We start from the raw sequence: 11,571 nt of genomic DNA, 5'->3' as shown, positions 1-11,571 counted from the left end.
CTATCAGCGCGTCGCCCGTGGGTCTCCCTGGGCAACGCGCTTCTGTACACAAAGCGCGTCCAATGAGCGCGTCGCAACTGAGCGAAGGCAATTTGTGACACGCCCACATAGAGTCGGGGGCACGCCCACCGCTCAAGCAACCTACTGACCGTAAGTTAACTAGTTATAACGTCCATCCATCGACTCCATCCCAAACTTGAGTTCAGTTCAAAGTAAACTTCACATATACATCGGTATCATTAAAATACAAATAACAGTTACTTTACTGCATCAGCTGCCTGCATGTGTTCTGTATTAAATCAACTTCATTTAGCTGAACACTATATAGGCCTACAACAACTCTAACGTGAAATCAAGGCAACAAGTTGAAAACTAGTTCTCGGTCTAAATTCATGTTTGTGTTTTCTGATTATATGAATTATTGGGTTGTGATGAGCTGTTTTAAATAAAAATAAAAACGATATAAACAGCTACAATATCTGTTTTTATGTAAACAAACTTCGTCAGTCTGGCCTGGCTGGTGACAAACGGTGACGTGTCGACTCGACACGTCAATAATAATGACTATTTCAAGATGTGGATGGATTTCTCTTTCATATATATTTTGGCAGTCGTGATCACAGCGGCAGTCCCACAGTAGCCTATTCGATTCACCACACCAAGGCTCTGACCAGTCACCTGACCACAGCTAGTGCGACGCGGCCCCGTTTTGTTTGTCCATATTCACGTTCCGTAGTTGTACCAGAGCACACAGCGCTAACCAAAACAACATGGCAGCCTCCTTGAGCCACGCATGAGGAGTGGGTAGTTTAGCGATTTTCAGATATATATATATATACATATATAGTTATATACACGTGGACATTTTTCCTAAATCATGTCTGGCCGACACAACAACAAACTGCCCAACAACCTGCCCCAGCTGCAGAACCTTATTAAGAGAGATCCACAATCATACGTGGAAGAGGTGGGTTTTTATTTATTGCTAACGAAACTGTTGAGTAGCTAATAGTGCTAGCGATTACATTACATTTTTTGATTGATTGAAATATTTATTAACAGTTTGTAGAATTTACAGTACATTTTAAGCACAAACTCAATACAAAGACTGTCAACTGTGAGTGGACGACCCATGGCATTACACTTGTTTACAACAGGGTCCACATTGTTCAATTCATCAAAACATTTAAAGACATACTTACAAACATTTAGAGACATACAAATAGACATTTCTATGTAGCTAAAGAACAGAACAGGAATTCCTCATATGGGAAGCAAAAAAGGGAAAAGATACAATATACAGTGAGGGAAAATGGGGGGTGGGGGGGATTCAGATTTTACAGAGGCCAGTTTCGAATTGCAGCCATTACGTAGGTGCCCTTTGAGAGCGGTTTTGAAGGAGTCAAGGGATTCACATGTCTTAATGACTGTTGGTAGAGCGTTCCACATTTTGGTGGCATAGGAGCGAAAATAATTTAGTCCCTTGTTTGTGCCGAATCTGGGTTGTACATGGTTTGTTGCACTCCCTCTGGTGTTGTGGGTGTGGACTTCGTTTACATTAAGGAAGTATTTAGACAGGTACATGGGTATCTTGGTGGTGTATCGAATCTTGTGGACCAGACCCATTGCAAGATGCTGTACTCTGTCGACGACCCTAAGCCATCCCAGCCTGTCAAAGTGGGCAGGGGTGAGGTGGGTTCGGGGGGTGAGGCCAAGTAGGAGCCTGACCAGTTTTGGGAGGTCTGGAGCCTTGTTTTGAGGGCCTTTGAGGTGCTGTGGTACCAAGAGGTGGATGCATAGTCAAAGAAACCTTGTACGAGGGCTCCTGTCAAGGTCTTCAAGGTGTTTTTGCTGACCAGTGAGGAGATCCTGTAAAGGAATCTTGTTCTTTGATTGACTTTTTTGATTAAGTTGGTGGCCATTTTATCACCGGAAAGATTGGCCTCCAGGATGGAACCTAGGTAGGTAATTTGATCTTTTCGTGTGATAATATTGTCACCCACTCTAACCAAGAAGCCATCTGCCTTGCTGAGTTTACTATTTGATCTGAAGAGGATGGATTCAGTTTTTCCCAGGTGTAAGGATAGTTTGTTATCAGCGAGCCAGGTGCAGATTCTACCGAGTTCAGAGCTGAGGGTCTTTTCAACCTGCAGTTTGTTCCTGTCCGAGACCAGCAGTGCTGAGTCATCTGCGAACAGGAACAAGTTGCAGTCACAAGCTGAAGTCATGTCGTTAACATAAATTAGGAACAGTAAAGGCCCTAGTATGCTTCCTTGTGGGACGCCACAGCTCACTGGGAGGGGAGGGGACAGTGTTCCGTTCACCTCCACCATCTGTTCTCTCCCCTCCAGGTAGGATTGCATCCAGCTCACTGATGTGCTATCAAAACCAATAGCTTTAAGCTTGTTAACCAGTATGGAGTGGTTCACGGTTCACATACATTTGTACTCAGTAGTGAGTTCGATCTGAAGTTATTTTTGTACAAGGTTTGTCAATTGGCCTGGTCTGACCAAATCGGTGTCTTATTGATCTCTTCACTTTTCCAGTTTCTACAACAGTATCGACACTACCAGTCCAGTGTTTCGATCTTCAAGTTACAGCCAGACAAGCCCAACAAAGTCCTGGCAGAGCTGGTTATGTTCCTTGCACAGGTTTGTGGTGGTATTCTACTGGAGGCGCAAGGGTCTATTAAATTGGTTCCATCTGTGTACTCTTTATGTTAAATTAACACCTGTCATTTTGCATTGGGGTGCCAGAGAAAACATAGGCCTATCTGTTCAATTCCCAATGCCCTAAGTTAAAAAGAGATCAGGTGATGAAGTCTCTAGGACATCTAGCCGCGTGGGTTAAACCACAAGTAATTACCAGCCTCGGAGTAATAATAGATTCAGACCTCAACTTCACATCCCACATCAACAAAATAACCCAAATTGCATTTTTTCATCTCAGAAATATAGCCAAGATACGACCCTTCCTAGCACAACCAGATGCTGAAAAAAATCATCCACGCTTTTGTCACTAGCCGCCTAGATTACTGCAACGCTCTATTCACAGGATTACCAAAAATGGCCATAAACAGACTCATACAAAACTCTGCTGCTAGACTATTAACGAAAACAAAGAAAAGAGAACACATCACACCAGTATTACACACACTCCACTGGCTTCCAGTCTCCCATAGAATAGATTTCAAGGTACTACTTATAGTTTACAAAGCACTCAACAGCCAAGGCCCTGCATGCATACATAACAGATTTCTTACCATCATACACTCCATCTAGGACACTAAGATCCTCAACAGCAGGTTTACTAACCACAAAAGAAAAAAAGAAACCACGAAAGAAAATAGGAGAGGCAGCATTCTCGTTTTATGCACCAAAATTATGGAATACAATTCCTCAGGAAATCAGAGAGGCCAACTCCACCAACATATTCAAACACAAACTAAAAACACACCTCTTCAGATTAGCCTTCTCCACCCTGCCGTAGCACTTTATTGAGGCTTCCCATCATGTATTTTATTAGTATTCTATATTTTTTTTTCTCTTAACAAATATTTTAAATGCTGGACCTTCTCATGCCTATTTTTTATCTCAATGTCTGATGTCATGCACATTCACTGTCTTGTCTTGTGTTTGATTTAACCTATATGACCTATCTGTAAAGCACTTGATGTATATCCTGCCTGTGAAGCACTTTGAACTGCAACCCTGTAAAAGGTGAAAGGTGCTATATAAATAAAGCTTATTATTATTATTATTATTAATTCCAAAGTGTGGTGGACTTACCTGAACCTTTTTATTTCCCAGGTTGCACACTGCTATCAGCAGCAGCTGTCCACCTTCCCTCAGGATCTGACTGAACTGCTGTTGAATCATCACACAGTCTTGGAGCACGACTTGCAGATGGTGAGACAACACAACAGTACAGGACCCCATAAATTACAATAACACCATTTCACAAATTGAAGTTCTCAGTCGCCACGAGTCCACGACTGATGTCATTCGGATTCTATATCTATATCTATGTTATTCTAAATTCTAATGGAAGCATTTGAGTGACAATAAGCTAATCTACAAGCTCTCAAACTCTGAGAGCGTGTAGTATAGGCTACAGGGTCCCGTTTTCTTATACTCCGGGGATGCTAGACCTCAAGTCATTTAAAGGTCATAAGCTGGCATGAAACATTTTCCACTCAAAACATTTGTTTAATGTCGTTTTTCAGTATGTACTGTATATGTCGTGCTTTCTCTGTCAGACCCTCTGCAAAGCGCTGATTCTTCTGAGGAACAAGGACCTGATAAACCCCACTTCCCTGTTGGAGCTCTTCTTTGAGCTGCTGCGATGTCACGACAAACTTCTCAGACAGGTGAGAGAGCCTCGATGTAAACCAGAGCACCAATCAGCCATAGAATTATAATGAGCTCCACTTTAATTTGTTTTATTGACAATCAATCACAATCGATTGATTCTTTTGTGTACCTGTATAGTTTTTTCTCTCTGTGGGTTTGTGCTAAAATATTGACACATTACCAATTTTCTATAGGTGAAATTACCACTGTATTATGCTGTTTCCCTTGTTCGTTTTTGACTATTGTTTTTCTTTGCCTCCACAGACATTATACACACACATTGTATCGGATATCAAAAACATCAATGCTAAGCATAAAAACAACAAAGTAAACACGGTAAGTAAACATGCTCACCTTTATGCATTTATTCCAAATGCATAAAGGTATTTCGACCTCATTGTGCCTAATATTCATGTTTCATGTACATCTGATAGAGTACAGACACAAGTAACATTCTTGGGTTTTGGGTTCTCAAAATTGTAGCAGAAATAACAACAGCAAGGCGATGATTAAGACTAACAATTGTAGTTATACATTTTTTCATGCTGTAGCGCACTTTGACTGCCTTGAAGGTGCATGTGTGCATGGTTTCTGCTTCTCTAAATATTATACTTTTATCTACAATGAGTGCACTCATCATATATAATTGATATATCATGCATTTGTTCCAGACTTTGCAGAACTTCATGTACACCATGCTGAGAGACAGTAACCCTATTGCATCTTAAGATCTCTCTAGATGTGATGGCGGAGCTCTACAAAAGGAACATATGGTGAGCCACATGTCTTGTATTTGTGAGTCTGGATTTGACCCATTAAGACGAGGCAGATTCCACAAATTGTGGAATTGTTCAACATATCGTTCACAAAATATACATACTTCATACTTCATTCATATAATAGAATACATATAATAGAATATAGTAGCCGATCTACAAGCTCGCAATGCACTCGCCACCGGGGTACGATCAAGTATATAATGGGCCTTCAGTGGTAAAATGAGGTATGTAAAGGTGTTGTGCTCAAGAAAATACACATGAATGACTCTGTGCTATGTTCTAGGAATGATACCAAGACGGTTAATGTTATCACAATGGCGTGCTTCTCCAAGGTGACAAAGGTAAGTCCTCATGATGAAAGCAAGTCCTTCCCTTTTTCTACCAGATAAGGACTTAAACTGAACGCACAGTGTCTTCTTCCTGTGCAGATCCTTGTAGCGGGTTTGAAGTTCTTCCTAGGCAGAGATGAGGATGAGAAGAAAGACAGCGATGACGAATCAGAGGCAAGAAACATGGATGATTCATCAAGTTATCACTTTTTACTAAATGTATATCATGATACCGGTAATTGGAAAAAGGACCTCAAACTAGCAATTGAAAATGTTTCAAAGATATTAAAATCAAGTGTAAACTCCAGAACCTCATTCACTGAGTGCTAATGCTTCAATAGCCAGCAGGGGGCGCCATCATTGAGAACTGCATACTAAATATCTCTTGCTTGATGCTTGTTTATACATACTCACTTACTCATCTTACTGTTTTTTGTCTCCACCAGGCCGAAGGCATGGGGGGAGAGTATGTTTTGCACTCCGTGTGTCCGTCCGTCCGTCCGTGTGTGTGTGTGTGTGTCCGGTGTGTGTGTGTGTCCGTCCGTCCGTCCGTGAGCAGCTAATCTCGGCCACCGTTAACCCGGTGGATGCCAAATTTTACACACACACTCCCTGGATGCCAACGATGAACCTCTGCCCCAAACTTTCCAGAACGGCCTGTTATAGCGCCACCAGGAGGCCGCTTTGTGCAAAACAAGTTTTTGCACAGTACACCTACAGATTTTGTCCAAACATCACGCAAATTGGTACACAGTCTCTCTAGAGCCATTCAACCAAACCGGTCTTTCACATTTCTCAGACTCCATCCTGATTGGTTAAGATTGGCTTCCAAAGTTCACAGGAGTGCTCAGTTTCAAACAAAATGCTGCAAATCATGAACACATCGCGTGATTTCCGTGAAATTGTGCACCCACATTCCCACTAGGCCGAGGACAAAATGCCACATGAACAATTTCAACTCAGCCTCAAGGTGGCGCTATAACTGGCCGAAAAGTGTTTTTATTTACTTTTGTTGCCCTTTTATCCAACCACCAGATGAAGGCAAGCTGCAATGTCCTACATTCCTATCCTGGTGGAGACCTGTGCCCAGAAGGGCACTTTTTCTAGTTTGTTTTGTTAACAGTTAAACTTGCAATAAATAAATAAAATAAAAATACTTTCTACAGATTATGAGGTGGGTTCTCCAGAGCAGAGCACAGAGCTGTCAGAGGACACCGATTGTGATGGTTCATCTCTACCTGAGGATTCCCCTGAGGTAATTAATCCTCATGACCTGCCTCTGCATTTAATATGACCACTAGTACAATATATGACAAGATGCACTGTTTCTTTTATTTTGGGTCAAATTGAACTCAGAATGTTACTGTGTACACTGAATGTATACAGTACTTCAAACTGTAGCCTAGTACATATCAGTTCATTGTTTTGTTTTTCAGTTTTTTTTTATACCATAATATGATTTTTTTATACCTGGTAAAATTACAGAGTTCCCGGAAAGCAGAATGGAAAGAGGAGTGTGTGGATGACCCCCTAAATGAAAAGTAAGCTCTATTTTAATGACCTGTCCATTTTTCTTGTTCTTACATGATTTTCTTACGGTACAGGAGCATCAGTGCCAGGACAGAAAGGGTAACAAGAAGACTCGCCCCGTTTCTGTTTTCCTCCCAGAATTTTCCCCAATGTGAGGGGTGGGAGAGGCTGGACAGCAGACGGCTGGACTTTGAATTTCTAAAACTATAAACTTTCATGACAGCAGACAGCCTAAGTACAAATATAATTTATGAAAAGCTACTACAGTGAAGTCTGTTCACAGAAGTTGTTGTAGGATATGTGGGGATTATCTGACGAGGTACCATTTGAGTGTGCAAAACCTTACATATACTAAATAATACTAAATTGTTTATAGGGTCAATATAAGTAAAATAATATAGCCTTTCCACAGGAGTATCTTTTTATATTTTTCCAAAAAGAATACAAACAGCCAATGGCATATTACAAAGTTATCCCCCTCACTGGTGACAATTCCGGGAGGAAAAACGGGCAAGCACCGGGTCGAGTCTTCCGGTATTCACAGAAAGGATGCGGAGCAGCTTCTTTCCCCAGGCAATCAGGCTCCTGAACTCTAGCCTCCCTGGCAGATAGGACATGAACTATGATCTATGTTCAGTTTTTTAAATGGTTTTTATTCTATTAATCTTTTTTATGGATCCCTGTAGTTTTTAGGACTTATTTATACTTAGTATTGTCTTGCACTGATAATTGTCTCCACCAGGCCGAAGGCATGTGGGGAGAGTATGTTTTGCACTCCGTCCGTCCGTGTGTGTGTGTGTGTGTGTGTGTGTGTGTCCGTCCGTGAGCAGCTAATCTCGGCCACCGTTAACCCGGTCGATGCCAAATTTTGCACACACACTCCCTGGATGCCAACTGCCCCAAACTTTCCAGAACGGCCTGTTATAGCGCCACCAGGAGGCCGCTTTGTGCAAAACAAGTTTTTGCACAGTACACCTACAGATTTTGTCCAAACATCACGCAAATTGGTACACAGTCTCTCTAGAGCCATTCAACGAAACCGGTCTTTCAGATTTCTCAGACTCCATCCTGATTGGTTAAGATTGGCTTGAGTGCTCAGTTTCAAACAAAATGCTGCAAATCATGAACACATCGCGTGATTTCCGTGAAATTGTGCACCCACATTCCCACTAGGCCGAGGACGAAATGCCACATGAACAATTTCAACTCAGCCTCAAGGTGGCGCTATAACTGTCCGGAAAGTGTTTTTACCTCTAACTGCACTGGATAACTTTGTATGCCAACTCCCTAGAGGCCAAGGAAAAACCTTTGCCTGGAATTTTTCACATCTGCTCTTTATAGCGCCACCAGGAGGCCGACATATGTAAAACACATTTTCTATTATTACTCCTTCAGATTTTATCCAAATTTCACGCAAATCGGTATACACTATCTCCATAGTCATGTGATCAACACGGAGCGGCACCATTTCCCTTCTTCCATCCTGATTGGCTAAGATTGGCTTCCAAAGCTCACACGATTCGTCCATTTCGAAAAAAGCCCACAAATCACAAACACAGTGTGCAATTTCCGTTAAATTAGACACGCACATTTTCACTAGGCCGAGGACGACATGCCACAATTTATTCCTCAAAATCAGCCTCACGGTGGCGCTATAACAGGCCAATTCCTGTTTTTAGCTATAACTGCATCGATCTGTATACAACTTATGTATGCACACATGGAAAAACATTGTACCTGCATCCCTCCAACACGAACCTCCGGCCCAAATCTTCCTCAACAGCCTGTTATAGCGCCACCATGAGGCCACAACCTGACCTGCCCTGGTGGAGACCTGTGCCGATTGGCACTTTGTCTAGTTCAAATATAAAATAATAATAATTATGTTGCTACTTGTATAGCAACATAATTAACGAGACACAGAGGAAGCTCCCGGATTGAAAGGTATGACAACCTATAGGTTACAACAGGTCTAAATGGGTTGAGTAAAACATTTTGTTTTACTTTTTCCACCACTGGTCAGGACTGAAGAGTCTTCGTCCAGTGGATCCACCAAGGCTCTGGACAGTGACGTTTTCTTGGAGCCAGGTCTGCTGGGACCGCTAAGAGGAGATGGCAGCACTGTAGGTTCTCCTCTTCCTATTTCACTCTTTCTCTATCTCTTTTCTCTTTCTATCCTCCGGTTCTAACTTCACCTACTTTCTCCCTGTTGAAAAAGTCTGCAACTGGTAGGATTCTCCCTTCATGTTCATCATTACATCATTGGTCCTTTGGGGGCGGGTTTCAGGGGGTCCCCAGCAAAAGTAGTTAACATAGCGTCACAATCATTTTAACCACTTTATCCATTTATATGTTGGCTATACAAAAATAGCACACATATCTCACAGCGCGTCACTTCGTGCCGTGTTGCGAGATTATGCTTCTGCTATTTTTAAACATGAATCTTCTCTTCTGGGAGTCCCCGGTACAAAACCTTTTCAGCTGGGGGTCCGCGGCCAAATACATAGCAATTTGGGGGTCCTTGACATGAAAAGGTTTGAGAAACACTGCATTACACAGGTCGTTAATTTAACTCCTGGAGTGTATAAATTATGTTGTATGACTTTTCTTCATTTTGACCTTTTGCTAAATCCCTCCCCAAAAGCGATTGTCCAATGCTTAGCAACCGTTGCTAAATTGAACAAGCTTCCAGCTCCTGCCATAGCTGCCAAATGTTATTTTGCCTGCACATACAATCATTTGCAATATTATTAGCAAGAATAGGAATACCAGGATAACGCGATGGTGTCCAGCGACAGATTCCACATACCCAGAAAACCCAAAAGGGTGCATTACCGTGCTGAAGTCTGTACTTAAACAGCAAGGCGTGCACCTGTTGAACATATACACATATTACACAGCTTAACATCACACAGATGTGCTGTTAGAATGTTAGAATTTTGCTCAGGTGGGTATTGGCGCCTGTGCATTCTGTTTGTTCAATAAAAAGCCCATGAAGCTTGTGAAAGACGAGCACCATGTGAACAATGGCTAACATTTCCCTGTGTTTTTAGACTTAGTTAATTGAAATGATGTCATGCACATTTTTCCAGTGCTTAGCCTACTGCAGGCCTTGTTGACTATAGATTTAAAAGAGATTTTGAAGCTTTTGCTCCTGAAATGATCGATTATTTACATGGGAAAGTCTGTCATACAAGTCAATGGGCGAGAAGCAATTGGGCCTTAAATAAACTAATCTAAGAAATCCCATAAATTCAAATAAATAATTAAGAAGTAATGGTCCAGGCAAACGTCTAATCTCTCTTTTGGGTCTCGACCTGAAAGGTTTGGGAACCACTGCTCTATTCAGTGTCGTTTTGCACCTGTCTACTCTTATGAAACGTAACTTGAATGTAACTTCTCTACCCCGTCGCTTCAGAAAAATCAGCTGAATCAAATATTGACATGATTGGTGTTGTTCGCTGAGTTGTTGTGTCCGTATTCACATTGACCTCTACCCTTTGACCTTTGCCAGAGGCAGCAGTCTCTCCTGTCAGAGGACGAGGAGTACACAACGGGGTCAGAGGTCACCGAGGATGAGGTGGGCGATGAAGAGGAGCTGTACAAAAAACAAGGTTTTATAAATACTAACTCATTTTACATCAAAACATCACAGTGGTTAACATAGTCAGTAATGTCATTATCATAACCCCTTTGCAGTAGAGTTAACATCATAAACATTAGTAGTTCCACAGCTGCTGTTCCCAAGGTTACATTAGGGTCAGCACCGAAAAGCGCTTCTATTCTATTCTATTCTGTGTTCTGAACCGTGGTCAGTGATTTTAGTGTCCATATTAGTTATGATTGATGTAGAGTAGTTGGGATAGAAATATCACGGATAATGTGATACATTGTAGTGTAATAAATGTATGTTGTTGTTACACCCTTATGATGTCACAGACTTTCATCAATGTGAAGTGCTACAGTAATTATGATTAGTACTTTTACATTGTTGTTTACATACAGTATACAATTAACAATCATCTAATTGGTTTAGTGTTGAATCGTTGCATTTATAATTAGTTCTTTATTTATTCTCTTTGATTTTTACATGTGAATTAAATTTCAGGAGTTAAAATTTAGTTTTCAGTTTTCATTTTCAACCTATCTTCATATAATTGGTCCTCACTAATGTTTATGATAATATGGCACCATTTTTTATTACCACCCACCCACACACACACGCGCACACAGTGACCTGTTTTCATGTTGTTCCTACCACATTCCTTCACTTAAGTGATCCTTTCCTAATATTCTGTCGCTTCAGATCCAAAACACGCCACGCCCAGGTCCGGACAACATAGACAAGTGAGGAAAAGAAGATAGCAGGTCTTCCACACGTGCAGCTGCGCACTCCGTCCTGCAAGATAGCCACAACAGAGCAAGCCAGCACTGGCATCACTGCTAGCGTAACCCTGCCCCCACCCCACCCTGCCTGTGCCATTGCTATGGCTTACTACCTGGCTGTACTGTAGCTCTCCCATCATTCTTTAGCCCAGTGGTTCTCAAAGTAGGGTATGTACGGGAACGCCCAGCGGTCCT

At 41.7% G+C, this 11,571-nt stretch overlaps 1 pseudogene across 1 annotated transcript; it reads left to right on the top strand.

Moving 5' to 3' along the window:
- Positions 1-765: 765 nt before the first annotated feature.
- LOC310878973 (protein SDA1 homolog) lies at positions 766-11,333 on the top strand (annotated as a pseudogene). The gene is made up of 10 exons (XR_014571109.1): positions 766-967; positions 2,547-2,651; positions 3,810-3,908; positions 4,259-4,369; positions 4,617-4,688; positions 5,024-5,125; positions 5,415-5,472; positions 5,560-5,634; positions 10,505-10,590; positions 11,297-11,333. The product of XR_014571109.1 is annotated as a protein SDA1 homolog (transcript).
- The last annotated feature ends 238 nt before the right edge of the window (positions 11,334-11,571 follow it).

Source organism: Protomyctophum parallelum, assembly GCF_964188405.1.
Source record: "Protomyctophum parallelum genome assembly, chromosome: 21".
NCBI classification, from domain to species: domain Eukaryota; kingdom Metazoa; phylum Chordata; class Actinopteri; order Myctophiformes; family Myctophidae; genus Protomyctophum; species Protomyctophum parallelum.
Note: the sequence above shows the minus strand (reverse complement) of the source record. Positions and strands in the feature narration are given on the sequence as shown.